The following is a 26,272-nucleotide window of genomic DNA, read 5'->3' on the forward strand; positions in this document are numbered from 1 at the left end:
TGATTTATACTATTATTCTATTATTTCCTTGTTATGACTTGATAATTGTTATTGGGAATTATATATCCCTACTATTGATTGATATGTCAAATATTTTCTAAATGTGAGTTGGATTGTGAATTGAGAAATGTGGATGTTGAAGTTGAAGGATGATGGTGTTGTGGTGCATGAAATTGAGCATTAAACCTATGCCCTAAATGGTGCATGTAATATGATTGCTAACATGCCTATGTGAAGAAGAATTTAAGTATTTGACATGTTTGTTATCCAAATTATGATTTCATGTCATATCTATATGCTTAATTTATGTCTACCATATGTTTGACAAAATATTTACGAGAATAGGAAACTATGCATTGTGGTTCATTAGGTCTTAAAAGATAAATTCATGCTTTGTTCCTATGGATAGTTGATTTCCTTGAATTTGTGGTGCGTTGTGGGTGTATGATGGAATGCCATCATGTATTGTTGAGGTAACTATGTTGTTTGTGCATAGTATTTGCTATGGACCCAAAGCATGCTCCCCACGTGTTCGATTAGATGCTTATATGGAGAAATGAGGTTATTTGATTTGCAAAGTGTGAAGTCCTCAATTATGTGTTGTATATGATGGCCTATGGGCATGTTGTGTATGGGTTATCTATCTTGTGTTAGTTTATGCTATTGTGTGCTGGGGGTACGTATGCCTGAAATAGTCTGCTGGTCTAGAGCTCAGTCAGTTTCACGGTAATCTCAATCGAGCGATGAATAATGAACTCCCGATTAGTTTTAAAACTTAGGGAAAACTTAGTAATCTCAGAAATCATTCTTGATCGAATAATCGGGCTATGAAGCTCTGAAATCTTATATATCAATTCACTCCATTACATACCTCTGTACATTTTGTGAGATAGTAAGCTTATCTTAAAAGTAAGTGGCAATTAGAAATACTTCGTCAGAGAACGAAATAAAAAAAACTCTGTCACATTGATAAAGTATCATAATGTGAGAAAAGATTTAGTTCAGTTGAATATAGTTAAGAACCAATTAAATGTCTTTCATTTAGGAGTAGGATTCAGCACTGAGCAAGCTAAGGATGGGAATATTCCTGCGATAGAGAGTTTGATTCCTGGTAGCAGTCCTTATGATCCAGAACTATGTCGCCAGCGTAAGTTGAGACATCTATCCTATGAGTAGAGGGTTAGATGAGGTGGTTGTCCTGCGAGTAGAGGGTCCCACCATTCTCGTTTGAGGTCCTGATAGTAGAGATTCCTATGCTGTTGTCTTTACTGGTGGCGCAGTATTGACACCCTCTAGCTGGGGTACAGGTTGGATCCCACTTGTGCTAAGTGGGGCATGTCGGTTAAATGATCACTCCCACAATTTTAGTAATAGTTTCAGAAAAGAGCTCAGTTAATGTGCAGAAGTTGAGCCTGTAAGATACAGGCCTCCCAGTATTGCTATCATTATCATTGAGTAGAGAGACTTCCTGCGAGATGAGGGTTGATCTCAGATTCAGTTGTTCAGTGTTCTAGAGACTTCCTGCTAGATGAGGGTTGATATCAGATTCAGTTGTTCAGTGTCTTATAGACTTCCTACTAGATGAGGGTTGATCTCAAATTCAGTTGTTCAGTGTTCTAGAGACTTTCTGCTAGATGAGGGTTGATCTCAGATTCAGTTGTTCAGTGTTCTAGAGACTTCCTGCTAGATGAGGGTTGATCTCAGATTCAGTTGTTCAGTATTCCAGAGTTGGTGAATTTGAATATCAAATATTAGTAATATCAGTTATCCGATTTCTCAATATGGATAAGTAAAGATGTCAGCTCCAGTAGCTTCAAATACTTAGTATCTTATTGTCAATATTATTATTTTCGGGTGTCATCGTTCAAAATGTAACATTTGGTGTCATGATGATTTCAGTTGTACTTTATGCATCCATGTGTGTATTGTTGATCAGACATGTTTCAAAATTGGTAACTGCAGAGTTTCTATATATGTTTATTCTAGCGAATACATATTATTAAGATTGTTATTTTTATGCATAAGCCTTATATTTTACCTTACCCTATCCTTGCATACTCGGTACATTCTTTGTACTGACGCATTCACGCTATGGTCTTTCCCCACCATAGGTTCAGAAGAGCGAGATTCAGAGTATATTTAGTTATCAGATCTTATAGTAGTGGGTGCAGCAGTGAGTCCTCATCATTCAAGGATATTCTATTTTAGTGTTTTGGTGATTTTAGTAGACGGAGTTAGTGGGGAATTGTCCCTTCAACTCCACAGTTCAGACAGTGTAGAGGCTTTTCAGACAGATGTATTGATATTTGGTTTTCAGTACTGTATATTTAGATGTTTGAATCTTATGGCCAGATTTAGGTAGTTTTTGCATTTATCGTATTATATTATGCAGTGAACAGATATCAATAAAGGGTTAGCTTGTGGTCCCTCGGGGTCACGAGCACTGTGTGGCATTTTGATTCATGGGAACCGTGGCATTACAAACTTGGTATCAGAGCCTAAGGTTCAACAGTGTCCTAGGGAGTCTGGAAAGCTGCATCTAGTAGAGTCTTGTACAAGAGTGTGTTGCGCGCCACATTTATGTACGGGAGGCTATGGGATATTTAGAAGAGTTTCCATTCGTTCATGATCCAGATCGTGCTATAGCAAGATTTTCTACGAGAGTTATGTAGACTCTTGTAATGATCTACTTATGTCAGATTTACCTTACTCTTAAGGTAACAGAAGTAGTGAAGCCAAAGTCTTTCAGATAGAACTTTCTCTGACGGTCCCCATAGATAATTTTGAGACAGTGTTCTCTAAAGTGAGCAGAGTATGCCTTATGGGGTTAGCTGTTTATATGGTGAATGAATAGGCTTGAAATTATATATGTAAGAATCTAAGTATGGAAGTTGGGAATTATATGTGTTGATTGATAGAGATATAGCTGTGATTCTCATGGTGTGGAGAAGTATAAGTTTAAGAGACGTGATGTTTGAAGGCTAGAATGAGAATAGTATGTTTATTAAAGATTTGTGGATATTCATGTTATGTTTTAGAAGCTAAGCTTAAATCTTTGAAGAATGTAAGTTTGTGGACTCCAAACTAAGTATTAAGATGTGAATGTGGTATTAGTAGCTTATGAAGAAATCGAAGCAGATAATGTGTTTAGTGAGACAAGTAGGTGTTGAAAAGAGTGTACGTATATGATGATGATTATAGAAACTAAGGAAAGATAAGAGTTGTATTCCAAGAAGTAGCATTGGTATTGAATTTATGTTTTCAGGTATAGTCTTTCTGGATGAATTAAGTTATCATTTTGTGCACCGTTGTGCCTCAAACTCTAGAGTACATTGGTTGTAGTTCATTTCGGGTTTAGCCAAGTGTTCAAAAGTATCTGACGATGACTTAAAGCTGAGAGGAGGATGATAGCGAAAGTGACAAGTCAGGCCCTCAGAATCTGGTAGTGGTGCCAGTAGGTATGGAAAAGCAGTAAAGGGAGACAGTTCCCAACCCATTCTTATTTCAGTGAAATATGTCTAGAGGGACCTTTGGTCTCAATGGGGAGATATCCCATAATGTTATAATAATTGCATGTCCATTCTCTTTCTATGATTTTAACCTCATCGTTCGTTGCATTTCTAGTTATGCTTTCGAGACTTTGGTATATTAGGTATATTCGTATTTAATATGCATATTCAATAGAAAAGAACTCGAATTCTGGGCATTTTGAACATGTATTGAAGAGATTGGTTGGGTTATGATTCTGTACATTTGAGATGCATGTGTATTGTGAAAATTTACCCATGAGTGGGTTGTTGAATGTTTTATGCGATAGATGTGCATGACTAGTGAACGTACGCAGAGTATTGGTTGCTTCAGTCGTGTGGTTATGTTTTGAGATGTGTTGCTGTCTTGAATAAACCTAGTCGATTAGTGTTCTTGATCTGTCCTTAACATTCGAGGATGAATGTTTCCAAGGGGGAGATGATGTAATACCCAAAAAAAATTTTTCGTCGAAATTTTATGCGTAAATGTATCGGGATCCTATCTTCGAGAATGATTTATAATTTTTCTGTGTCATTTACTGGATTTCAACCCACCATTTCTTAGTGCATCGAATAATCTTTCCAATTATATGTGGATCACCCAAAACGGACACTTGACCGATGAGTTACGACCATTCTGATCAAATTACGACCATTTCGATTGAACTGTGAACAGTAAACTGTACAGGAAAAAAAAATCCTGCAGCCAGGCAATTTTTTTGGTCAACTTCAAATGATCATAACTCATTGTACATAATGAACTGTGTGAGTTTCTATATATCAACGGAAATCCCTGAGAGTCTTATTTCCAATAAAATTGGTTTCATCCAATTTGGACATCGAAGTAAAAAGTTACGGCCAATTTACTTCAGCCTAATGGATAGATCACTGAAGGGCAGATTTGACATTAATTGATTTTTAAAGGTATTTTGGTCATTTTCCATTATGGTTACCCTCTATATATACCCCCCTTTGAGCTGAGAATTATCATTCATTTTCTCTCATTTCTCTTATATCTCTCTCTCAAAATATATGCATATATATATATATATATATATATATATATATATATATAGATGTATATGTATATATAAGAAGAGGAGTTAGGGTTAGGGTTCTAATTGGAGGAAAATCGATTCAAGGCTTCGCTTCACGAATTGCTTTTGTCAATCTCTTCGGCTACGAAATATAAGGTATGCAAATGTTTATCTATGGGCTCTTTTCGTCCATAGAGCCCACAAATCCTTTTTCAAAGGCTCAAGATACATGTGTACATATATATATATGACTATACTTTCTAAATTTTCATTGTGTATGTGTGTAGTACTCACATGATGGTTGAGATATATGTGTGGGATGATTATGTGTGTTGGTTGAAATATATGTGTGTAGTATTTGTGTGATGGTTGGTGATTATGTTGTTGAAGCTGATGATATCCAAGAAGGGATCTTTGTATGTTTGTGGAAACTATGGTGGTGTGTGATGTATAAATATATGAAATGCGTGATTGAATACTTGTAATTTTAATGAATCCACCTATGCCTAAGAAGTGCATGTAAGGTGTTTGTGAAAATACCTAAGAGACTAGAGATTTTATTTTTATAACATAGTGGTCCAAAATTAATTGATTATGAATATATGATGATTTAAATTGTTAAGCCTTGATTTATACTATTGTTCCATTATTTCCTTGTTATGACTTGATAATTGTTATTGGGAATTATATATCCCTACTATTGATTGATATGTCAAATATTTTCTAAATGTGAGTTGGATTGTGAATTGAGAAATGTGGATGTTGAAGTTGAAGGATGATGTTGTTGTGGTGCATGAAATTGAGCATTAAACCTATGCCCTAAATGGTGCATGTAAGATGGTTGCTAAAATGCCTATGTGAAGAAGAATTTAAGTATTTGACATGTTTGTTATCCAAATTATGATTTCATGCCATATCCATATGCTTAACTTATGTCAACCATATGTTTGACAAAATATTTAAGAGAATAGGAAACTATGCATTGTGGTTCATTAGGTCTTAAAAGATAAATTCATGCTTTGTTCCTATGGATAGTTGATTTCCTTGAATTTGTGGTGCGTTGTGGGTGTATGATGGAATGCCATGATGAATTGTTGAGGTAACTATGATGTTTGTGTGTAGTATTTGCTGTGGACCCAAAGCACGCTCCCCACGTGTTCGATTGGATGCTTATATGGAGAAATGAGGCCATTTGATTTGCTAAGTGTGAAGTCCTCAATTATGTGTTGCGTATGATGGCCTATAGGCATGTTGTGTATGAGTTATCTATCTTGTGTTACTTTATACTATTGTGTGCTGGGGGTACGTATGCCCGAAATAGTCTGCTGGTCTAGAGCCGAGTTAGCTTCACGGTAATCTCAATCAAGCAATGAACAATGAACTCCCGGTTAGTTTCAAAACTTGGGGAAAACTCAGTAATCTTGGAAATCATTCTTTATCGAATAATCAGGCCATGAAGCTCTGAAATCTTATATATCAATTCACTCCATTACAGACCTCTGTATATTTTGTGAGATAGTAAGCTAATCTTTAAAGTAAGTGGCAATTAGAAATACTCCGTCAGAGAATGGAATCAAGGAAACTATGTCCTATTGATAAAGTATCATAATGTGAGAACAGATTCAATTCTGTTGAATATAGTTAAGAACCGGTTAAATGTCTTTCAGTTGGGAGTAGGATTCAGCACCGAGCGAGCTAAGGATGGGAACATTCCTACGAGTAGAGAGTTTGATTCCTGGTAGCAATCCTTATGATCCATAACTACGTCGCCAAAGTAGGTTGAGACATCTATCCTGTGAGTAGAGGGTTAGATGAGGTGGTTGTCCTACGAGTAGAGGGTCCCACCGTTCTCGTTTGAGGTCCTGATAGTAGAGGTTCCTATGCAGTTGTCTTTACTGGTGGTGCAATATTGACACCCTTTCAGTTGGGGTACAGGTTGGATCCTACTTGTGGTAAGTGGGTCATGTCGGTTAAATGATCACTCCCACAATTTTAGTAGCAGTCTCAGAAAAGAACTCAGTTAATGTGCAGAAGTTGAGGCTCTCAGATACAGGCCTCCTAGTATTGCTATCATTATCATTGAGTAGAGATACTTCCTGTGAGATGAGGATTGATCTCAAATTCAGTTGTTCAGTGTTCTAGAGACCTTCTGCTAGATGAGGGTTGATCTCAGATTCAGTTGTTCAGTGTTCTAGAGACTTCCTGCTAGATGAGGGTTGATCTCAGATTCAGTTGTTTAGTGTTCTAGATACTTCCTGCTAGATGAGGGTTGATCTCAGATTCAGTTGTTCAGTGTTCCAGAGTTGGTGAATTTGAATATCAAATATCAGTATTATCAGTTATCCAATTTCTAAGTATGGATAAGTACAGATGTCAGCTCTAGTAGCTTTAGATACTCATTATCTTATTGTCAGTATTATTATTTTTGGGTATCAGTGTTCAAAATGTAACATTTAGTGTCATGATGATTTCAGCTGTACTTTATGCATCCATGTATGTATTGTTGATCAGACATGTTTCAAAATTGGTAACTGCAGAGTTTCTATATATGTTTATTTCAGCGAATACATATTATTCAGATTGTTGTGTTTATGAATAAGCCTTATATTTTACCAAGCCTTATATTTTACCCTATCCTTGCATACTCGGTACATTCTTTGTACTGACGCATTCACGCTATGGTGCTTTCCCCATCATAGGTTCAGAAGAGTGAGATTCAGAGTATATTTAGCTATCAGATCTTGTAGCAGTGGGTGCACAGTGAGTCCTCATCATTCGAGGATATTCTATTTTAGTGTTTTGGTGATTTTACTGGACGGAGTTAGTTGGGGAATTGTTCCTTCAACTCCACAGTTTAGACAGTCTAGAGGCTTTTCAGACAGATGTATCGATATTTGGTTTTCAGTACTGTATATTTAGATGTTTGAATCTTATGGCCAGATTTAGCTACTTTTTGCATTTATCATATTATATTATGCAGTGAACAGATACGGATATCTGTGAAGGGTTAGCTTGTGGTCCCTCGGGGTCACGAGCACTGTGTGGCATTTCGGTTCATGAGAACCGGGGAATTACAACTGGTAAACTAAATTGGAACCAAATAAATTATTTTCACTAACTTTATACCACCCAATAAGAGACTTACACCTCCTAAAATACAATGCCTCAAAAGGAGCCATACCAATGCTAGAGTGATAACTATTATTATATGCAAACTCTGTAAGAGAAAAATGATCGATTGAACTACCACCATAGTCAATAACACAAGCTTGAAGCATATCTTCCAGTGTGAATCAAACTTTTCGCTTGCCCATCCATCTGCAGGTGAAAAGGAGTACTAAGGCTCACCTTAGTTCCCAAACCTCTCTAAAATGATCTCCAATAGTGAGATAAGAACTGAGTACTATGATCCAAAATGATAGAAATTAGAGCACCATGCAACTTTAAGATCTCCTTAAGAAACAATTGGCATAATCCTCAGTCGAATAATTAGTCCTCACTGGCAAAAAGTGAGCAGACTTAGTCATCCTATCCATGATGACCCAAATCGAATCAAACTAATTACGAGATTGAGGAAGGATGGTAATAAAACACATATTGATTATATCCCATTTCCATATAGGAAACTCAATCTCCTGAGATAACTCACCGAGTCTCAAGTAATTGACCTTTACTTGTTGACACCACATGCATTTTGCCACAAAATGGGTCACATCTCACCTTTATTGTTACACCAATAAATCTTCTTAAGATTATGATATGTCTTCATCAAACTAGGATAAATGACGTAACATGACTGATGAATGGTGATTTTATCACTTATTGTATTCAACATTCATGCATATTACCATGATTTAAAGGAATAAATGCGACATAATTATGATTGAATTCACTAATATCCATATTTTATGGGCACATAGTTCATGAGAGGGAAATATATGGATTGGAGGTAAAATGATCAAAAAAAAGCAAGAAAAGTGCAGCTGAAGACCAGGAGAAGAATAGCCTCAGTTACCGTGGTCATGGTCTGAGGACTACGATCATGGTTAAGTTAATAAGGTAAACAGGCTACAGTTGCATAAGAAAATCATGGTTGCAGCAGCCGTGGTCTTGGCCAAGCTAGTGGGATCATGGCTTAGCAGAAAATGGTAGCCCAAGGGCAAAACTAGAAATGCACGTGGTTGATCCTAAATTTTGACAAAAGCAGACTCAAAACCTAAGCATCAAGGATCATTCAACATATTCCATCTTCCCTAATTTTTGAGGCATTATTCTAGGGTTTGTAGCCTTCATATTTGGAGAAGAAAAATTTATATAAATTTTGGGTGAAGAATACAAAGGAGTAGCCTCTAAGTGGAGAAATAGCTCATTTCCATTAGAGATTTATGGGAGTCAAAAGTTTGAAGAAACATTTACTTGGTCTTTGATAAAACCTTTTAATGGAGATAATGTGTATATCTTTGCTTATTTATCTTATGTGTAGCTAGATCTCTCTTTTGGGATTATGTGTTAATAAAGATGAAAGTGTGTGTTGTTTGTTATTTTTAGATTCTATTAAATAGTTCATGTTGATGAGTTTTACTATTTCTTGACCAAGTTGGCTGGGATTTATGGGTGAAAGACCCCAATACCCGTATGGGTTTGATAGGTGAAAGCTCCAAACTCTAGAAAGCTCTAAGCCATCTTCGAAAGAAGGGTTTTAGGTGAACTTTATGAATCCATATCATCCTTGAAAGAGGGATCTGGAGATCAAAGCCATGGTAGAAAATTATATGTATAGTTTGATAATCTATCACTATCTTAGACATAAGGGTGGTTGTGAAGTTAGCTTTACCATGGGTATTATCCTAGAAATAAGGATGCCTAAATTGAGGGTTGGTTACAAATTGTTAAAAACACCTATTAGGTTTTCGAAAGAGTCAATGGATGAAAGTTTGGTATTTGGTTGAAAGGATAGCATCAAAACCTATAACCAAACCTACCCATACTTGATCTAATAAAATGATGTTAACTATTAGCATCCACATGTCACTTCCTTTAGTAATACATAATCACAAGATTCGTGCCTAATTGATAAATTTCTAATTATTCGTTACCCCGAATTTATACTAGAAAAATTAAAAAAGAAACATTAGTGTTAATATGTTTCTCCCCTATTTTTACCTTTTTGTACTATTGGTTTGGATTTAACAAGTATCCATTAATTTGAACTAACTTGATGACCACTCACATTGTTCCTCGTGGATTCGAACCCGGCTCAAAAGTTGGATAAATATATTGACAACGACCGCCTTGCACTTATATTTACATGTAAGTTGAGCGTTATAAAAAATGCCGCCATTGCAGGGGAACAATTTAGCGTGTTAAGTTAGTTTGAAATTTTAGCTTACTTGCTTGAATTCAATCTTGTAAATATTTATTTGTGATTTTATTTTGTTTCCTGCGTTAGGTAAATTTTTATTTTCCTTTACTTTTCTCTATGGCATCTTTCGAAAAATTTGATTTTGGTAGTTGGAAGTCCTATCTTGATGACTAGTGTATATATTATGACGGACCCTACTTTAGTAGAGATTGCAACTATGATCCTCGGAGAGAGATGGAATCACCATCTCGACCCTATCGAGAGTATAGTTATTCTTTGTGTAGTAGTCGAGATGGACATTAGGGTGATTACCTAAATGCCCCCTCTCCCTATTATACTAACCGAGTGGCTAGTTATTCTTATAAGTTTGATAGGTGTTATCATGAAGAGGATAAAGAGCAACATATCAGATCTACTAGTCTTAAAGCAATGCTTCAAACTATTTTTGATTAGGTGACTACAAAGGGGAGAACGTGCAACAAATACATCAATCCCTTGAGGTAGTTGGAAGGGAAATTGTCAAGATAGAGGAAATGGGAAATGAAACAAATCTTTCAAATACCTCTACCTTACCCACTTTCCAAGAGGAGGTTGATTAAGAAGAGAAACCAAGCTATGATGCTGATCTTGGTAGCGAAGATTCCTCGATGATTTTCCAATCAACTGAATCAAATGAGGAAGAAGATCCCAAATTAAAAGAAATGGTACTAGAGTCAAAAAAGAATTAAGGCAAATCTCTTATGACAACTCTAGTTCATTTTGGGGTGAAAATGCTTTGGAGGGGGAAATTTTGGAATTAGGGGTTGGACCTTATTCAACCCATTTTTCAAAATTATACCTAGATGATGTGATGAGAATACATTAACCTACACAAATGATGGATTGTGGGAGGACGGAGTACAATTCCTATATTTTGGAATTTGATATTCCAAAGGAGCATATGGAACCCCATCCATCAATGGACAAGAAACTTAACACCCGATGTGCAACTAGTGGCCTATTGATGTGATCGCTTTTACCCAAGGAGATGAACCAAAAAAATTTGATGTGAAGTTGGATAAAAGATTAAATCTTTAAAATAGCGAGATCTTAGCTTGCTCGCCATGTCCTCATATCTTTCAAGATTTACCTTAGAAGATTTGAATCTTTTGTCCCTCTGTTATTCAATGCATATTAAATGAAAGTTGGGACAGAGATTTAAATCTTCTGAGTGGAAGCACAAAATAAAATTATGGAATCGTCGTGCTACGATGTTAAACTAAGCACTCGATGGGAGGCACCCCATCACACCACAAAAATTGGCCCGTATCATTTTATTTATGCATAATAGAGTAGATTTTATTTTTGCATTTGTTTATGCATAATTCATGATAAAGTGATGCTAGGAGAAATTTTGGTTGAAATTGAAAAAAGGAGTTGTGAAATTGGCATGTTGGACTAAACAGAAAAGTGTAGAGACCTAGATTTTGGTCTCAATTACTGCAACCATGGCCCGTTCCTCTACGATTGCAGACGCTGCGTGTTCATGATCGCGGAACTAGGACCGCAATCGCCGTCAAATAAGTTTAAATGACCATCTGACTGCCATTTTATCACATGCCAATTCTCAAAACTCTCTCAAATTGTGGCATTGTGTAGAGTATCCAAGTTTTCATTTCAATCCTTTTTCACCATCAACCCGGTATGTAGTCTCAAACTCCCTTACTTTTATTATTATTGTAGGCTTAGGGATGGTAGCTCTTAAAAAAGCCTGAAATAGTCTTTATAATGCCAAACTATGCTTGTTTATATTGATTGTTGTGGGCAGCTATTATAGGGTGTGTACGCATCATTTGGGGAAGTCTTAGAGTACCCATATTTTAGACTAAAGCTGTTGAAATTGATGTGTATACTATCTGTTAGATTTAATGCCCTAATGGGTTCAATGTGAATTCATTCCAGTTGGGGCTATAATCACTCAATATTGGCTTAAGTTATTTGATAACGATGTATATGTTCCTGGTTGGAACACAAATTTGGGGTTAAACTTGTGTATTTTGAGTAATGTATAGAATTGTCAATTGTAATCTCAGGTACTGAGTTTGCGGTCTCGATGAAAGCAATTGCAACACCATAATTGAAGTCATTATTCTGCAATTACGACACTATGATCATAGTCATTGTGCTATGATCGCTGTACCTGAGTGTAGTTGCCTGCAGAGACCAAAATTTCTGTACCCCTATTTCTCACCCCTAATTATTCTACAGTACTACTACATGAGTATATCCCAGAAATCTAGCATGTGTTTGGTACGATAATGTTAAAGATAGTGTGAAATATATTGCTTACATGTACCAAGACATAAAAATGGGAGATTTTGACAACACCAGGTTCATAGCTGCTGAATGCGAAGACCTCTACTTCGATGATCTGCCAAGCATGAAATTTTTCTCGAAAAGGGGTATTTTCCTTGATAAAGTGGAGGAGAAGCTCCCAGCATTCCATGCCCAACTCAATGCTACCTAGTGTATGTGTTTTAACCTGGACCCCTTCTATGCAAATAAGCATTGGGTACATGAGTTCTACATAAACCTTAGCATGGTTTCTCTCACAAACCGAGTGATGACAATTTGGGGAAAGAAAGTGAATTTCAGAGCAGAGCCAATTAATGAGGTATATGGGCTACCGAATACTGACATGAAGCTATTCCAAGAAAAAGGATATGAGTTAGGAACTTGGATGGAACACATATTATATCTAGGAAAAGAAGTACACTGGGCCATCACCAAGAAAGATATTTTGTTGAATGACTTCACAGCTGAAGCTAGACTATGGATGAATATCATCTGTAGCAGAGTATCAGCATGTACTTACATGACTATGATTACAGACATGCGAGCTAGGATGGTGGCTTGTATCTTATCTAGCATTTCTTTGAACATAGGCGAGATTTCGATCTTAGAGTGGAGGTACTTTAAGAATCGGGGAGGTACACTGCTTTATTTTCCATCCTTTATTGCTGAGCTTTGCAAAAAAATAGAGACAGAGGAGTATGTTGAAGATACCAGGGTACACCTAGGTCCCCACATCTTCCCACTCAAATTTTGGGGTGAGGGTGCCCCTGGCCAGACCAAGAAAAGAAAGGTGGACTCAGGCAAATCAACCCAGAAGGACACGACCTCTTGTAGGCCGTGATCAGTCAACCCCTTTAATGACATCTCAGGATAGATATGGGTGGTTTGGGAGCTATTGTCTATATTGCCTCAGGGATAAGGGGAGTCCTCCACTGCTCGTCATTCTTATGTGGCTCAGTCAGATTATGAGATATATCGAGCAGAGCAAAAGAAGCAAGGAGCCATAGTTGCCAGCTTGGAGAGAGCCTATTAAGCCTTAGTAACATCTCACAGGGACCTCAAGGAGTCGCATGAGAATATGGTAAAGAGAGAGAAGAGAGATAAATTTCTTAGAAAGTTATGGAAAATGGTGAATGGTATTTTCAAGCTGCTCAAACCAATTAATAGTCCACCTTCACCTAGGTTGGATAGTGATGATGAGGCCCCCGCTAATTGGTCTATTGATGATGTTGGGGGTGACAGTGCAGAGTCAGCAGGAGAGAGTAGCTTCTGATACAGATTCAGGGAGGACCCCTATCCTTTTTAGTTAGGGGTGTTTTCCTCATATTTGTATGGTTTTTATGCGTTGCTGGATATTTCATTTCGCTATGATGGCATTTTGGATGCTGTTTTGATTTTTTTCTTGGGATATATATTCAGGCACTCTGAGGGTGCCCATGTTCTCATGGATTATTATGTGGTTTTATTTTTCTATTTTCTTTTTTCTTTTATCTTATTTTATTTCTGGTGATGCATTACTAGCTTTGCCCTATGATAGATTAAGTGATGACATTCTTAGGGGTAAAGCATCATCTTTGGGTTTTGAGAAGTAGATGCAGGGGAAGTCTGAGTACCCATAGCATTAATGTCATGAATGCAACGGAAGTGTGAGTACCTACGGCATTATAAATTATAAATTTTAGATCGCATTATACACTATTGGCAAAGTCTGAGTAGCCATATAGTTGGTTTGCCCGACCTGAGCCAATATGTGAGACTAAGGCCTTGGTTTTAGCCATAACCTAGCAAATTAAGCATGGTGCAAATGCTAAATAAACAGAGCCCCTCAGTCCAAAATTTTTAAAAAATCAAGGGCATGGACGTGAGAAACTTTGTAACAACACTTCTTCTCTTTTTCTGATTCCATAAGTTTTTGGCTTGTAAATAATGATATATACTCCAATTTTGTCTCTCACGGGAGAGAAAATTGAGCCTCCTTGTAAAGTTTTTGAATGTCATATGTGGTGAGCATTTTGCATTCATCTCTTTTATACTTGTGTTATCTAGAACTTGCCTCATTGGTCTCTAAAGGCTAGTTTTGGTTAAGTGTGGTTGGAGAAATGATCTTAGGCCATCCTTGTGATTTTGGAAGCCACTTTATCCTAAAAAGCCTACCCAAGCATAATTGTTATCCCTAGTTACCCACTCTGAGCCTTTGGACTTTTATTGGAAAACATATTACAAGCGGTGAACCATTCTTTTTATCCCTCTTTTGAACCATACTCTTCTTGAATTTAAAAATGCAACTTGAGGCTAAAATCCTAAGTTGGGGGTGGTGAAGATCGATGTAAGTAAGTTTGGGGGCACAAAATCATAAGTAATATGCCTAAGTGCCTGAGCATTGAAAACAATTGACTAGAAAAAGAGAGGATCCAATAAAGGAAAGAATTTCAGGAAAGTTGCAAGAAGAATAAATAAAAGAAATTGGGTAAACAAAGGAAGTGAAAAGTAGACATAAGAAAAGATAGAAAACGAAGAGGAGTGTCCTCTAGTCAAAAAGACGGATGTAATAGTGTGATGTAGATGTTCAAGGAAGGGTGTAGCCATGTTGTTCCCAAATTATATCTCACCTTAGCCCAAACCTATGTTACAAGCTCAAAAATTCCTTTGAGATCTTCAAACATTTAATTTTATTGTAGTGGAGAGTGAAAATAGGGGCAAGCCTATGGTATGACACTTATGGCATAGAGATTTCTTTTGTAAGGGAGAGAGTTCTTGATCTTAAAAATTCCTTGTTGCATATTAGGTAGCTTGGTATATGGAATATTCTTTCTTGTGAGGAGTCATGTGTACAAGTTGAGGTGGGTGATTTTGTCACCTTTTGAGCAATGAGGAAAATGGAATATAGCTATAATGCCTCAAATCTGGTACTCAAAATGCTACACGATGCTCATGACCCCGATCACAAGCTAACCCATGACTGATATCTGTATTTGTATACTGCATAATATACTAAATAATGTGGAAACATGAATTGAAAGGCCATAAGGTTCACATAACTGAAGTAAATCATAACATCTAAATGGGGTATGAAATACCCAAAACAATTGAAATAACTGTCTAAACATTATAGTCTGGAAAGCCTATAACTGACTGAACTGTCTGAGTAAGGAGTTGAAGGGACATGTCCCCAACTAACTCCAACTAATAAACTAAATAATGAGATAATAGAGAAATAATCATGTCCCCAAAGGATGAGGACTCATTGCTAACTCTGGCTGCTGATAGCTGGAATCTACTGATGCTTGGAACTCGTGTCTATGAACCTATGGTATAAGACACCATAGCACAAATACGTCAGTACTTTGAATGTACTGGTATGCATGTGAGGTAGGAAGAATGCATTGGGTTGATATGTATGAACAATACTGGCTAACTGACTAATATGAATGTGAGAATACATGCATGCATATATAGTAACTATATCTGAAATTGTGATAACATTAGTATGCTGATGACTAACATGACTAATAACTGAATTATGATAACTGATAACATGAGTGACTGTATCTGATAGTCCTGAATCTGATGGAACTAGCTGAGTTCCATACTATATCTGAGTTGGCTGTATCTGACAATCCTGAATTCTGAAGAACTATCTGAGTTCTTTTACTGAGACTAATACTGAGACTGTGGGAGGTAGTCATCTAACCGACATGCCCCTAATGACGCATTATAGCTGAATTGGGTTCCAATCTGTGCCCTAATTGGAAGGGTGTCAATACCGTGCCACTGGTAAGGACAACATGTAAGTGACCCTAACATAATAGGTAACTCTAGAGAGAACGGTAGGAACCCTCATATAGTAGGTTAAGCCACCACATCTACCCTCATATAGCAGGCTACAATATCTCAACCTATGTTGGTTACATAGTTCTGGAATACAAGGATTGCTTCTAAGAATCACACCCTCATCTAACAGTGTATGTTCCCATTCTTGTGTTCACTCGGTGCTAATTCCTACTCCCACCCGAATACACTCTGAACATGATTTTTCTAAAAATGAACATGGATTGAGCTACTAACTTCTGTCTGCTAACGGAATACTACTAATATCTGACAACTGACTGAGTTCATGAGATCATGGAGATTTCCTGATTCATAAGACTATCTAAAGTCTAAGGATCATATCTTGAATGAGAGTATCATGAAAACATGACATGGCTCTAGGCACACAACTAATATTTTGGGTATAAGTACCCCCAGGAATCGATAGAAGGAAACTGACAAAGCATGACCTACTTGAGCACATCACTAACATCATAATCCATAATACATTTATTGAAGCATTTTATCAAACATGTGATCTGCATAAACTTGTACATACATGTGGATTTCATGATATCATGCTAGTTGGGCATTTTCCTTCATCTAGGCATTTAGTCAAACACATGGTAGGCTTAGTATGTGTAAACAACATTATACAAAAATTAAACATCATAATTCAATTCTAATTTCATAATTCAAGGGTTTAATTATAGGTTTACATGAATCTACGTCTATACTAATCAAATCCACATAAAATTTATCCCCCAAAACGAAATATAATTCAATTACTCATTATCAACATGAACATGAGCAGCCCAATCATAAAATTCATAAACTTAAACTTTCAAAAGAGATTCTTAGGCTTCATGGATAAAAGGAGTGTATGAATGAATACTATGTATACCTGGGTTGAGCTTCTTAAAGTTCCTAAACTTGAAGAATTTGAATCTCTTAGTTCTTGAGGAAGACTTGGATTTTGTTCTTGGAGATTAACGTTAGAGAGAAAACCCTAATTTTGTTGTTGTTGAAGAATAATGAATTCCTAAGATTTGGTCGGATATAATTGGGATATAAACGGGTGGTAAAAGACCAAAAACGCCCTTTTAAAAAATGACTTAAGATAACTGAACGGGACCTGCGATGGCTCGTGCAACGGTCTGTCGCTGACTCAACGGTCCATTGTTCCGACCGTCGCACATGGACCTAAATAGGGTATCACTGCCTTGGCTTCAATTTCTTGGACAACAGTCTGTTGAAAGTTCGACGGTCTGTCAACCTGCCCATTGAACCTTATCCAGAAGGTGGCCTCACTGTTTCACTTGCGACAGCCTGAGCGATGGTCCATCGCTAGTCCGATGGTCATTTATCCTGGGCCGTCACTCCTAGGTAGAAGGTAGTCATACTATCTCACTGTAACGGTCTTGGCCGACGGTCCATCTCTAGTTCGACTTTCCACTAGCCTCATTGTCGTACCTGGGCGGTTTTACAGCCTTTTGTATTTTGGCCATAACTTTCTCCTCTGATGTCGGATTTTGATGAAATTGGTATCGTTGGAAAGCTAATTCAATTTTCCACATAAAAAGTGAAAATATTAAAAAAAACCACATTTACAAAAGTGGATTTATCTTTCAAAGTAAGTTTCTAATATTCTTGAGATGATTTCAAGTTAGGAAAATGTACGGGGTATTACAATATCTCCCCCTTGAGAACATTTTTCCTCGAATGAGACTGAGAGTGAGGGGAGAATATAACTGGCGTATATACTAAACATGAACAACTGAAACATGATCTCATGATTGACATGACTGATAACTGAACATATCATACTGAATATGCATATCTGATGCATGTATAACTGATTTATGAATGTATGACTGGGTGTTCTGATGAACTAAGTTTCTCACAATGAGAATGCATGTTTGATTAATAATTATATAATTGTGATAATACATGAATGCATGACTGAATATGCAATGGTATTTAATACTAAGTTTGTGACGAACACTGAATAAGAAACTGAGTAAGCTTAAGGAAAACTGTTACCTTGAGCTTGATCTGAGTTGGCAGAGAAGAGGTGAGGGTACTTGGTGTGAATGTATGCTTCTACTTCCCAATTAGCTCCCTCGACAGACTAATTTTTCCAAAGAACCTTAACTAGAGGGACTTCTTTGTTCCTCAATCTACGAGTTTGATAGTCTAGGATTTCAACTGGAATCTCTTCATAAGAGATGTTGTTCTGAACATCGATACTCTAAAAAGGGACTACGACTGTTGGGTCATCTATATATTTCTTGAGCAAAGAGACATGGAAGATTGTATGAACTGAGGTTAGATCTAAAGGAAAATCAAGCTCATAAGATACCTTGCCAAAGCGACTGAGAATCTTGAAGGAACCGACATATCAAGGACTAAGCTTTCCCTTCTTGCCGAACCTCTTCACTCCCTTCATAGAAGAGATCTTTAGATAGAAATATTCACTAATCTCGAACTCAAGATCTTTTCTATGAAATTTTCATAAGACTTCTGTCGACTCTGAGCAGCCCAGAGTCTTTTCTCTGATAACTGGACTTTCTCTAAGGAATTGAATAGCAAGTTAGGCCTTATAACTGAGGTGTCTCTAACTTCAAACCAACCAATTGGAGATCTACATCTCCTACCATAAAGAGCTTCAAATGGAGCCATATAAATACTGGAGTGATAGTTGTTGTTGTATACAAATTCAATCAAAGGCAAGTGGTCATCCTAACTTTCCTTGACATCAATTGTACAGACACGTAATATATCTTCTAAAGTCTAAATAGTCCTTTCTGCTTGACCATCCATCTGAGGATGGAGGGTTGTACTGATATGAACTTGCGTACCAATGCCTTTTTACAATGCTTTCCAGAAATAAGAGGTGAACTGTGTACCTCTGTCTGAGATAATACATAGCAGAACACCATGAAATCTGACCAACTTCCTGATGTAGGGTTTGGCATAATCCTCGGCTAAATAAGAGGTATGGACTAGAAGAAAATGGGCTGATTTGGTCATTCTATCTATAATGACCTAGACTGAATTATGCTGAAGACGAGTTTGATGCAAAACCGTCACGAAGTCCATGCTCAGTTCTTCCGACTTCCAAGTAGGAATACTAAACTCCTGCATGGACCCACTAGGCTTTTGATGCTTTACTTAACCTGCTAATATGTAGAGCACTTAGCCACAAACTCTGTAATGTCTCTCTTCATCCCACTCCACCAATGGATTTCCTACAAATTGCGGTACATCTTTGTGGCCCCTAGATGAATACAGTAGCGCGCATCATGCGCTTATGTAAGAATTCGCTGCCTTAAGTCATCTACAACTAGAACACACGAATGACCCTGACAACGCAGAACACCATCTCCCCCTTGGGAGAAAACCTCTACTTTCTAATCCTTGATTGACTCTTTTAACTTGACAAGGCTAGGATCCCTATCTTGGTTTTCTTTCACCTCAGAAACTAGAGATGATTCTGAACTACTCTAAACCCATGTATCACCCTCCTATGGATCGACTAAGCGAACTCCTAGTCTGGCAAGCTGATGAACTTCTTGAGTTAACTTTTTCTTACTATCTTCAAAATGAGTAACTCTACCCATAAACAGTCTACTGAGAGCATCGGTCACTATGTTGGCCTTGCCCGAATGATAAAAAACACTCATGTTGTAGTCTTTCAAGAGCTCTAACCACCTTCTCTGATAAAGATTAAGATCTTTCTAAGAAAAGACATACTTAAGGCTCTTATGATCCATGAACACATCTACATGAACACCGTATAGGTAATGCCTCCAAATCTTCAAGGCAAATACTATGGACGCTAACTCAAGATCATGAGTAGGATAATTCTTCTCATAGGGTTTAAGCTGTCTGGAGGCATAGGCTATGACCTTACCATGATGCATGAGGACACAACCCAAACCTACTCTGGATGCATCACAATACACTACAAATCCATCTGAACCATCTAGAAGAGCTAGAATTGGAGCTGAGGTGAATCGAGTCTTCAACTCTTGAAAACTCTTTTCACAAGGATTTGACCACTGAAACTTGACTTTCTTCTGATTCAATCTTGACATAGGGGATGCAATAGAAGAAAATCTCTCAACAAAATGTCTATAATAACCAGCCAAACCCAGGAAACTCCTGATATCTGATAGAGAGATAGGGCGAGGTCAGTTTCTTATTACTTTGGTCTTTTGAGGATCTACTCTAACGCTATCATCAGAAATAATATGGATAAAGAATGCTACTGACCTTAGCTAAAATTCAAACTTACTAAATTTGGCAAATAGCCGATGATCTCTGAGAGTTTGAAGTACTATTCTCAGATGATCTGCATGATCTCACTCACTGCGGGAATAGACCAGAATATCATCTATGAAAACTATGACGAACATGTCCAAGTACTTCTTGAACACAAGGTTCATCAAGTCCATAAAAGTTATTGAGGCATTAGTGAGACCAAAGGACATGAATAGGAATTCAAAGTGACCATATCGAGTATGAAAAACTATTTTTGAAATGTCACATTCTCTGACTCTGAGCTGATGATAGCCAGATCTGTGGCCTATCTTAGAGAAATAGCTAGCACCCTGAAGTTGGTCAAATAAGTTATCAATTTTGGGAAGAGGATACTTGTTCTTAACCATGACCCTATTAAGTTGACGGTAGTCTATACATATTCTGAGAGAACCATCTTTCTTGCACACAAATAATACTGGAGCACCCACGGAGACACATTGGGCCTGATGAATCCCTTATCTAAGAAATCCTTCAACTATTTTTTCAATTCTCTGAGTTCTGCTAGTGCCATTCTGTATGGAAGAATAGATATAGGCTGAGTATCTAGAAGAAGATCAATGCCAAAGTCTATTTCCCTTTCGGGAGAAATTCCTGGAAGATCTTTGGGTAAGACCTTTGAATATTCGTTCACGTCTGGGACTGGTTTAACATTGGTAGTTTCGGAACTAGTGTCCTTAACATGAACAAGATGATAGACATATCCCTTAGATATCATTTTCCATGCCAGAAGGTAGAAAATAAGCTGACCTCTGAAAGCAGATACACTACCCTTCCACTCTAGGATGGGTTCATTTAAAAACTGGAACTGTACTATTTTATTTTTGCAGTCGACAGTGGTATAGCAGGAATGAAGCCAATCCATGCTGAGAATAATATCAAAATCAGTCATCTCTAATTCGACTAAGTCTGCTGAAGTGACTTTTTGAGATATCATAACCAGGCAGTTCCTGTATACCCGCTGAGCTATGATGGTTTTACCCACTGGGGTAGAAACTGAAAAGAGCTCTGCTAGAATTTAGGGAATGACTCCGAAATCAACTGCTATGAAGGAAGTAACAAAAGAAAAAGAAGCACCTGGATCTAGTAAAGTGTAAACGTGCATATGAAAGATCTATAACATACCAACAACCATATTAAGAGAATTTTCCTAATCCTATCAGGACTGAAGAGCATAGAGACGATTTGGGCATTTTCCACTAGTAGCATTAGAGGTTGCACCCTGCTAATTTAGGCAACTGAACTGAGCTGAGGAGCGACTTTGTTGACCCTGAGGACCTGGATGAGGACAATCTCTAACTCTATGTCCTGGCTTGCCACATCTAAAAAAAATACCCCTGCCAGCTCTGCAAATACCTTGATGGTGCTTCCCTTAAGTCTGGTAAAGAGGATAGGTGTGGGCACTGCTAACACTATCGTAGGACTTAAAGCGTGGCACTCTATCTTTTTTACCCTCTCTTAACTTAGAAAGTGGATCACTGGCTGAAGAAGAAGCTAGAACTGATGACTTAGGATGACATTGAGAACGGTTTCCTCCTTCTGACTTAGGCTGAGAAAAGTTGAAACTACCTGTCTTCGCTCTCTTATTCTGCTTCTCCCTCATCTTAATCTTTTGCTCCTCAATCTGCTGAGCATGACTCATGAGCCTGGCTAAAGTCATGTCACTATTCAGCATGGCGGATCTACACTAACTAACCATGCTATCATTCACCCCTGAAATAACTTACTCATCCTTGCCCTACTATCTGTAATAACATGAGGGACATATCTTGATAATTAAGTAAACTTAAGAAAATACTCTTTCCCTGTCATATTGCGCTGCCTGAGGTTGATGAATTCTAGCACCTTAGCTTCTCTAAGCTCTAGGGGAATGATCTATCAAGGAAAACAGAAGCAAACTCCTCCCACTCAACTGGCCTTGTATTATCTGCCCTCTCTGACTTCCACTGCTTGAACTAAGAGTGACCAACATCCTGTAACTGATATGTAGCTATCTCAACACTCTCACTAGGAGTAACACCCATTATGTCTATAACCTTTTACACCTGATCTAGGGATTTTTGAGGGTCCTCGTCTGTCTTAGACCCAAGAAAGGATAGAGGATTCATTCGGGTGAAGTCTCAAATCCTGGCTGCAGCTAATTGGCTACTGGATTGGCCAGAATGACAGCTGGTATTTTATTCTGAGCAGCAACTGACTGAGCAAGAGTAGTGAATGTGGCCCTGAACTCCTCATGATAAATAATTTGATCTAAGAGATCTTCTTGGACAGGATGGGTTCGTCTCTTGGGAGGCATGTTCTGAAATAAGGAGAAGAAACAGATTAGACTGAGAGATTAGATTGAGATTATGCTCACTGGCAAGACATAAATACTGAAAGAAGGGAAACTATTCCTAAAACATCTTATAGCATCCTACAGATAAATGTGGTGCACAATACACCCAAGCACAAGACTCTACTAGATGTGGCTTTCAGACTTTCTAGGACTCTATTGAACCTTAGGCTCTGATACCAAGTTTGTAACGCCCCAAATCTGGTACCTGAAATGCTACACGGTGCTCATGACCCCGAAGGATCACAAGCTAACCCATGACTGATATCTATACTTGTATACAACATAATATACTAAATAATGTGGAAACATGAACTGAAAGGCCATAAGGTTCACATAACTGAAGTAAAACATAACATCTAAATGGGGAATGAAATACCCAAAACAACTGAAATAACTGTCTGAACATAATAGTCTATAAAGCCTCTAACTGACTAAACTATTTGAGTAAGGTGTTGATGGGATATGTCCTTAACTAACTCCAACTAATAAACTAATTAATGAGATAATAGAGAAATAATCATGTCCTCAAAGGATGAGGACTCACTACTAATTCTGACTACTGATATTTGAAATATACTGATGCTCTGGAGCTCGTGTATCTGAACCTATGGTATAAGACACCATAGCACAAATACGTTAGTACTTTGAATATAATGGTATGCACGTGAGGTAGGTGGAATGCATGGGGTTCATAATCATAAACTGTACTGGATAACTAACTAATATGAATATGAGAATACATGCATGCATACATAGTAACTAAATCTGAAATTGTGATAACATAAGTATGCTGATGACTAAATTGACTAATGACTAAATTTTGATAACTGATAACATGAGTGACTATATTTGAAAGTTCTGAATCTGATGGAACTAGCTGAGTTCCGTACTGTATCTGAGTTGACTGTATTTGACAGTCCTAAATTCTGAAGAACTATCTGAGTTCTTTTACTGAGACTGATACTGAGTATGTGGGAGGTAGTCATCTAATCGACATGCCCTAAATAATGTATTATAGCTGAATTGGGGTCCAATCTATGTCCTGATTGGAAGGGTGTCATACCGCACCACTGGTAAGGACAACATGTGAGTGACCCTAATATAATAGGTAACTCTAGAGAGAATGGTAGGAACCCTCATATAGCAGGTTAAGCCACCTCATCTACCCTCATATAGCAGGCTACGATGTCTCAACCTATGCTGGTTACATAGTTCTAGAATGCAAGGATTGCTTCTAAGAATCACACCCTCATCTAACAGTGTATGTTCCCATTCTTGTGTTTACTCCGTGCTAATTCCTACTCCCACCCGAATACACTCTGAACATGATTTTTCTAAAAATGAACATGGATTGAGCTACTGACTTCTGTCTACTGATGGAATACTACTAATATCTAACGACTAACTGAGTTCATGAGATCATGGAGATTTCCTGAGTCATAAGACTGTATGAAGTCTAAGGATCATATCTTGACTGAGAGTATCATAAAAAAATGACATGGCTCTAGGCGCACAACTATTATTTCAGGTATAAGTACCCCCAAGACTCGATAGAAGGAAACTGACAAAGCATACCTACTTGAACACATCACTAACATCATAATCCATAATACATTTATTAAAGTATTTCATCAAACATGTGATCAACATAAACTTGTACATACATGGGGATTTCATGATATCATGCTAGTTGGGCATTTTCCTTTATCTAGGCATTTAATCAAATACATGGTAGGCATAGTATGTGTAAAAAACAATATACAACAGTGAAACATCATGATTCAATTTTAATTTCATTATTCAAGGGTTTAATCATAGGTTTACATGAATCTACTTCTATACTAATCAAATCCACATAAAATTTATGCCCCAGCATGGAATAGAATTCAATTACTCATTATCAGCATGAACAAGAGCAACCCATTCATGAAATTCATAAAGGGAATCCATAAAATTAAACTTTGAAAAGAGATTCTTGGGCTTCATGGATGAAAGTATTCCATGAATGAACACTATGCACACCTGGGTTGAGCTTCTTCAAGTTCCTGAACTTGAAGAATTTGAATCTCTTAGTTCTTGAAGATGATTTGGATTTTGTTCTTGGAGATTAATGTTAGAGAGAAAACCCTAATTTTGTTGTTGTAGAAAAATAATGAATTTCTGAGCTTTGGTAGGATATAATTGGGTATACAACGGGTGGTAAAATACCAAAAATGCCTCTTTAAAAATATGACTTAAGATAACTGAACAGGACCTGCAACGGCTCGTGGGATGATCTATCGCTGGCTCGTCGGTCCATTGTTTCGACAGTCGCACATGGACCTAAATAGGGTCTCACTACCTTGGCTGCAATGGCTTGGCCGAAGGTCCATCTAAAGTTTGACGATCCGTCCACCTGGTTGTTGTACCTTATCCAAAAGGTGGCCTCACTATTTCCCTTGCGACGTCCTAAGCGACGATCCATCGCTAGTCCGACTGTCCATCGACCTGGGACGTCTCTCCTAGGATGTAGGTAGTCATACTGCCTCGCTGCAATGGTCATAGGCGATGGTTCATCTCTATTTCAACGGTCCATCGGCCTCACTGTCGCAGCTGGACGGTTTTACTGTCTTCTGCATTTTGGCCATAACTTACTCCTCCAATGTCAGATTTTGATGAAATTGGTATTATTGGAAAGCTAATTCAATTTTCCATATGACAAAAGTGAAAATCATAAAAAATATCATATGTAAAAAAGTGGATTCATCTTTAAAAGTAAGTTTCTAATATTCTTGAGACAATTTCAAGCTATGAAAAAGTATGAAGTATTACAATAGCTTAGTTGTGGTCAAAAGGGAGTCATTTCTAGAGTATTGGTTTTTCTTGCTTAGTTTCTCTTTGAAGTCCTATGTATCCTTGGGTATTGCATCTTACGATGAGGGGTGTAGAGGAAAATAACTTAGCGTATGTGTAATGAGCTACTTATGCTAGTGACTAAGGTTGAAGTCATTGTGATCTTTAAGGCATAATGTTTGGACATTGATAATTCCTTCTCATGATATGAGGTAGTGTTTCTTGAGAACAAGCAAAATCTCTAAGTTGGGGATATTGATGATTGGTGATTTTACCACTCATTTGCATTTAACATTCGTGCACATTACCATGATTTGAAGGAATAAATAAGACATAATTATGATTCAATGCACTAATATCCACATTTTGTAGGCGCAGTTCATGAGAGGAAAAGATGTGGATTGGAGCTAAAACTGATCAAAAAAAAGCAAAAAAGTGCAGCTGAAGACCTGGAGCAGAATAGCCTTGATTACCGCGGTCGTGGTCTGAAGACCGTAATCGCGGTTAAGTCAACAAGGTGAACTGGCTATGGTCGCATAAGCAAATCACGATCGCGGTAGCAGCGGTCGTGGCCAAGCCAGTGTGATCGCAGCTTAGCGAAAGATGGTAGCCCAAGGGCAAAACTGAAATTGCACGTTGCTGATCCTAAATTTGACAAAAGAGGACTCAAACCCTAAGCATCAAGGATCATTCATCATATTCCATATTCCCTAAT

This window comes from Capsicum annuum, chromosome 2, assembly GCF_002878395.1.
Source record: "Capsicum annuum cultivar UCD-10X-F1 chromosome 2, UCD10Xv1.1, whole genome shotgun sequence".
NCBI lineage: Eukaryota > Viridiplantae > Streptophyta > Magnoliopsida > Solanales > Solanaceae > Capsicum > Capsicum annuum.